The 6960-nt window shown below is 44.2% G+C and overlaps 1 protein-coding gene across 9 annotated transcripts in view; it reads right to left on the reverse strand.

Moving 5' to 3' along the window:
- The window catches only part of Cdkl2 (cyclin dependent kinase like 2), an 87817-nt gene that overhangs the window by 70913 nt on the left and 9944 nt on the right, over positions 1-6960 (reverse strand). The window lies entirely within an intron of this gene.

The following is a 6960-nucleotide window of genomic DNA, read 5'->3' on the forward strand; positions in this document are numbered from 1 at the left end:
TATATATTGTAAAAATATGCTTCAGTTCAAGTTAAAAAACCATGCTGCTCCTTTTCCTCTCAGAAAAAATAATAAAACCAATGAGAAAAAGAAATGTAACTGTCATATTCAAGGGATCCATAACTCATACCCACAACAAATACTGTGGGTCTACCAAATGCAGTAAAGGCCAAGCAGGAATGAAGGAAGACACCAATAGATTTTCTGTTGCTAAAACACTGTCAGAGCAAGAGTCCTTCTAAGGTGGTATGAGACTCTTGAAAAGAAAAGAAAAACAGAACAAAACCCTTCTTTGATATAATGATAGGATTTGTGGGTATCAATGAAAGCAACCCTAGAACTGAATGGTACCAAAGAATAGCAAGGAAGAGGGGGGGTGAGTAACAGTCAGAGAAACACATTTGCTATAGATAGTCTTCAGAGGAGAAGGTAAAACAATTCATTAGGAACAAAACTGAAGCTATAAATAAATAAGATAAATTAAGGCTAACAGAATTCAGTCCCATACTCAACCAACCCTATGACATATCACATCATTGTGAACTGTACCGGATTTCTACTAGCCTTCAGAAAATCCTGGCTGCTCCTCCAAAATGAACCTTCTATGAAAACCTAGTCTAAGATGTACTGCTTTATCATGGAATTAGAAACATTCAAAAGGCTGAGGTCATAGCTGAGTGGCAGAGAACTTGCCTAGCAAGGGCAAGGCTCTGGATTCATCCTCAGCATAAAAAAGTAAGGAAGGCTGGCCGTGGTGGTGCATGCCTTTAGTCCCAGCACTCAGGAGGCAGAGGCAGGTGGATCTCTGTGACTTCAAGGCCAGCCTGGTCTACATAGTGAGTTCCAGGTCAGCTGGGACTACCGAGAGACCCTGTCTCAAAAAGACAAAAAAATAAAATAAAGTAAAAGGTAAGGAAGGGGGGAGAGGAGAGGGGAACAATCCAGGATCTATTCAACAACGCTATATGAAAAGAGTAAGACACACAAATGGCAGATTAATGCTCACTGAAATACAAATAAATAAATAAATAAATAAATAAATAAATAAATATTGCCATACACTGAAAAGGAACCACTAGACTCTTTAAATAAAAAGCAACAGAAGAAAATTTTGAACATGAAGTTTATCAATTTCATACAGGAACAAATCTTAAATATTAATATCATGGTTATGAAATAAAAAATGAATATTTAAAAATCAATTCACAAATATTACTAACAAATACAGGAAAAAAGAGATGATTTAAACAAGATAAAATTGTACACATAGCCGGGTGTGGTGGCGCACGCCTTTAATCCCAGCACTCAGGAGGCAGAGGCAGGCGTATCTCTGTGAGTTCAAGGCCAGCCTTGTCTCCATAGTGAATCCAGGCCAGCTTAGGGATACAGGGAGACCCTGTCTCAAAAAGACCAAAAAAAAAAAAAAAAAATGTATACATGCTGATTTACTTATCAATGAATCAAAAATCAATGAATCAATGAATCAATGAATCAGGCTTTTGGCCTGAAAGTTTAAATTACAATGTCAAAGGCATCTTCTCTTCTCAAAAAAATTTGCATTTTTTTCTGGAGGCAGAGGCAGGCTGATCTCTGTGAGTTCAAGGCCAGCCTGGTCTACATAATGAGTTCCAGGTGAGCTGGGGCTACAGGGAGACCCTGTCTCAGAAAGACCAAAAGAATTTTTACATTTTTTGTGTCTGTCTGTGTTGCACGTGTGGAGATCAGAGGACCAGGAATCACATCAGTTCTTTCCCTCTACTATGTGGGTCCCAGGGACTGAACTCAGGTCATCAGTCTTGATGGTAAGTACTTTTAACCACTGAAACATCTCATCAGCCTCCAACTTCAAAGTATCTTCTGATACCAGACGGTAGATGTGAAGTAGAGATGAGAGAAGAGAAATAAAACAATTACAGTATATATTCTGTGTCATTGTATGTTGGAAGTATGTAATTTGCTTTTAGATTTTACAGAGTATTACAGTTAAGAGACTGCCTTGTGGGGTTGGAGATATGACTCACTGGTTAAGAGCACTGGCTGCTCTTCCAGAGGAACCAGGTTCAGTTCCCAACATGGAACCTAGCAACTAGCTGTAACTCCAGTTCTAGAGGATCTGATGCACTCTTCTGGCATTCATAGGTATTGCACCCCTGTAGCATGCTTACATACATGCAGGCAAAACACTCATACACATAAAAAATAAAATAGGTTGGGTGTGGTGGCACATGTTTTTAATCCCAACACTTGGGAGGCAGAAGCAGTCATATCTCTGTGAGTTTGAGGCCTTCCTGGTATACATAATGAGTTCCAGGCCAGCTGGGGCTACATAGTGAGACCCTGCGGGGCTGGAGAGATGGCTCAGCGGTTAAGAACACTGGTTGTTCTTGCAGAAGACCCAGGTTTGAATCCCAGCACCCACATGGTGGCTACGAACTGTCCTTAGCTACAGTTCTGGGGGAATCCAAAGCCCTCTTCTGACCTCCGTGGCACTGCACAACACAGGTGCACTCACATACATGCAGGCAATACACCCATACACATAAAATAAGTATTTTTTAAAAAAAAGAAAGTATACAGAAGCTGAGCATGGTGGTGCCAGCACTCAGGAGGCAGAGGCAGGTGGATCTCTGTGAGGTCAAGACCAGCCTGGTCTACATAGTGAGTAGAGCAGACAGTACACAGGCCAACTGTGGTTACAGGGAGACCTTGTCTCAACCCTCACCCCAAAAGTATACAGTAAGAAGACCAAATGCTTCAGTGATCCTCCAGTCTCTACCCCTCTCAGAGCTGTGGTACAGGCATTTGTGAGGATACTCAGCTTGCTATATGAGTGCTGGGACCCAAATTCTGGTCCTCATTAATGTGCAGCAATTTTCCAACATTTTAGTTCTTGACATGAACACTAGTTCCATAAATGTTTGCTTTGCAATAATTCATTAAACAACAAGTACTGTTTTGTATCTGTAAGTGGGTTATATTTCATAGTTTAAAAAAATACTCCAGCCAGGCATGGTGTCGCACGCCTTTAATCCCAGCACTCAGGAGGCAGAGGCAGGTGGATCTCTGTGAGTTCAAGGCCAGCCTAGTCTATACAGTGAGTTCCAGGACAGCTAGGGCTACAGGAAGACCCTGTCTCAAAAAGACCAAAAAAAAAAAAAATACTCCAAAGTAACAACTCAGTAGCTGAGATAAGAGGCATATTGAGGAAGAAAAAAAATGGAGGGAAGGGAGGAAAAGAAGGAAAGGGAGGAAAAAAGGAAGGAAAATTTAATACATATTAATTGATGGATCCAAAGCCCCCAGAATAATGGATTTAAACTAAAATCTCCCATGCCTGAGAAAAACTGTACAAGGAAGTAAAAATGAAAAATAATTCTGAATGCTAAGAACAAGCTGAGCTGACCTTTTTCATGCTCCTCTGCCCAAGTTGGAAATCATCCCAGAAATTTCCCCTACCTCTGCTTGGCACATAGCCGCCGCTTGTCTTTAAAAGAAACCTGTAAACTGGGCTCTGGACTTCTGTCCTCCGAGTGAGGTGGGAGTCCCCCATTTCCTCAGATCAGCAGGAGGTAAGAATATTTGTTTTGTGGTTTGTCTTGGTCTTAATGTCTGTCAGTCATTTTCTGCTCTGGGAATGTTCCGTCTGAACAGTTGTGCCTGTACAGGACCTGTAAGTCTGTATTCTGGGAACCAGCGGGAGTGGCAGACGTGCCCAGAGACCCCAGGTTCCGCCACTCTGACCTTAGTGGCCAGAGTGATCTGAAGTGAGGAGGACAGCGTAGTTTTCCTCACCTCGGGAGAAGGGAGATTGGCTTGGCTACTCCCCTCCCGATCTGTACTTTCAGTTTTTGGGTTAAGAAGCGTGCAGTAAGGATTTTGTTTTGTCTTGTCTGTATTTGTGCTTGGGGATCCTAAAAGTAAAAATAATAAATGCAGTGTGCGTTTGAGTGAAAGGACCGGTCCACATGAATGTAATTTAGTGTGATATGCATGTATTTGAAGGTTACATTATTATCTTAAAGGGGAAGATCTGGTTTTTCTAGATTCTCCATTTTAAGCTTTCCTCCACTCTTTTAACTTTTCCTTCTATTTTCGGCTCAAGTCTTCGCGTGGGACCATTAAAGGCGAAGGAGCAATTGAGGTTTTCTGGTCAGGGCCACTCCCTGATGCAAGCCAAAGGCTCTTAGCCCTCTTATGGACCCCAACTGCCCACACGGGTGGAGACAAGACAGCCTTCCTGTACTTCCTTCTCCTCTCTTCAGCCACTGAAAAAGCCCCGCGGGCACGGGTCGAGCAACTAAAAGCCACAGGGCACTCACCACTAAAAGACTCCCGTGGAAGGATAAGGGGGTCCCAGGCATGAATCCCAGATAAATTCACGTCCCCTGCAGAAGAAAAACTGGGCAACGATAGGTACTTGTTCATAAGCACATTCACAGGTCACTATTGTTTGGAGTGGCATCTTCATCTTTTTCTCTTTCTCTCTCTGTCTCTCTCTCTCTCTCTCTGTCTCCCCGCCCCTATAAATACATGGTAACATGGTAGCTTGGACCTTTCACAAGGAATCAAGTGTTTTGATGAGAAGAACAGATACATTCTGATGTTTCAGGTCTGAAAATTAGACTGGAATGGTCTGTTGCTAAATGAGAAGGACAGCAACTTAGTAAGGAAGCACTGGGTGCTGATGCTTAGTCTACAGCAAACCTACTTAAGTAAGCACCATGTGCCAATGCTCACAGTCTAGGGCAACTGAGCTCATGTGTCTTCCCTGGAGTTTTCCTGATTCTTGTGACTCACCAGAGACCACATCCCCCCAACAGGCTGGTCACCTTGAGGCCTGCCCCGCCTTCTCACACCCCTCCCCACACTCATGCACACACTTATGCATACACTACACACACCACACTGTACACACTGCACCTACATATACTCCACACACCAGCCCATACCATATCATGCTATACCACACATACAGACACTATACCACACACACACCCACATCACAGCATATATCACACATGCATACACATACACCATTCTACACACATCCACACCTACACATACACATCACACCATTTCACACACACACACACACACCACTACACACAGAGACACATGTACACACACTACACATACACACATAGCTCACATACCACACACACACGCACATACCACACATTCACAAACCACATACACATACACACACACACTCCACACCTCATGCACATACACACATCATACACACATGCACAGAGTTTATTCCTGGGGTTCCGAGAGTAGTTACCCTTTGCTATGTACCTTTAGCTTTTTTTTCTAAAGAGCCTGGAAGCAGGGTCTCCTGGGAGGACCTCACTTACCTCAACCTGGACTCCTCTGTTGGTTTTAAAAATGCACTGTGGGGCTGGAGAGATGGCTCAGCTGTTAAGAGCATTGGCTGTTTTTTCAGAGGACGTGGATTCAAATCCCAGCACCCACATAGCAGCTAACAATTGTCCATAACTCCAGTTCCAGGGGATCCGACTCCCTCTTCTGACCTCCTCAGACATTGCATGGCACGGGTGTGTACTTACATGCAGGCAATACGCTCATACACATAAAAATAAATAAAAATAATAAAACATTAAAAAAATAAACAAAAATGCACCGCATCCTTCAGTGCGGCTCCCAAGGGAGGTAGAGCTCGAGTCCCTGCCCTGAAAGAGTGATGGATTCAGTGTCTGGCTTCCAGTGAGCACAGTGGAGTGCGGGGATGGGATGCCTCTTCCATAATCAGTCTCTGAAGAAAGCATGCTGTCCTCCTAGGTAGTCTCCCTCTGCTCCCACTTTTCATTACTGTACACTAATTATACTAAATCATGGGTTTTATTTAGACATTTTCATGCATAAACAGTGCATTCTCATCATGTTCACCCTTGGTCTACACCGCCTGCCTGTCTTCTTCCTCTGCCCAGATACTGGCTCTTCAACTTCAATGTCTTCTTTTAAATCCTACATTTCACATACAAGGAAAAGCAGCCGACACTTGTCTTTCTAAGCCTGGCGTTTTTTTCCCTTTAACATAATGATCACCTGTTACAGCCGTTTTCTTAGAAACTGCATGATTTTGGTCTTCTTAATGGCTGAGTAGTACTCCACTGTATATATGGCTGTTCTCTTGATACAGGGCTCACATAATTTGCTCTGCGGGCTGGGACACTCGGGAGCCTCTGAGGAGATCCTTGTGGTGAGACCTGAGGCTTGCCCACAGTGCTGTGCAAGAGCTTGGACGTAGTTCCTCCCCACCGGGCCTAGGGAAGACTGCCGGCCTGGTTGATCACTTGATCACAGCCTTAATAGATCATAGTTAGGGCCACCCCTGGTGCCATATCACAGGACCGTTTATCTCTAAACATCCGTTGTTTTAAGCTGCCAGGTTTGGGGTCGTTTATTACAAAGCACAGATAATCGACACCTCTCGCTCTCACAATGCAGCAAGGGGCCTCAGCGCTGAATTCAGGCTCTTGTTCAACTCTCAGAGAAACTGCTGGAATCCTAGTACAGATATCAGTTCCCCACCACGAGGGGCTCCTACATACCTCAGCACGGGCACATACTGGGTGCTCAGTGAATGTCTTCGCACAGCAGGACTAGACACCGTGAGAAATGACATCCACTGGTAAGCCCAGGAGAACAGACTCACAGAGCAGGATATAAAGGAAAAATAGGTTACTCCGAGGAGGTGATGGGAGCGCTTTCTCTGACCTGGGATCAGTGGCCTAAGGAAGGTACCTTGAGCGCTGGGCAGAGATCACGAGTAACGTGGTTACTGGGCTAAAGTGCAGGGCAATGGGAAGCTAGGTTAGCTGGGCGCTTACTCTGCCTGGTGCCTCCAGACACGTTAACCATCGGTCCTTAAACCCTTCCCAGCAACCACAGGATGTAGGAAGCATTCTAAAGCCTGAAACCCAGGGGCCTGGAGAG

Source organism: Nannospalax galili, unplaced genomic scaffold (genome assembly GCF_000622305.1).
Source record: "Nannospalax galili isolate Female #2095 unplaced genomic scaffold, S.galili_v1.0 scaffold800, whole genome shotgun sequence".
Classification (NCBI taxonomy): Eukaryota; Metazoa; Chordata; class Mammalia; order Rodentia; family Spalacidae; genus Nannospalax; species Nannospalax galili.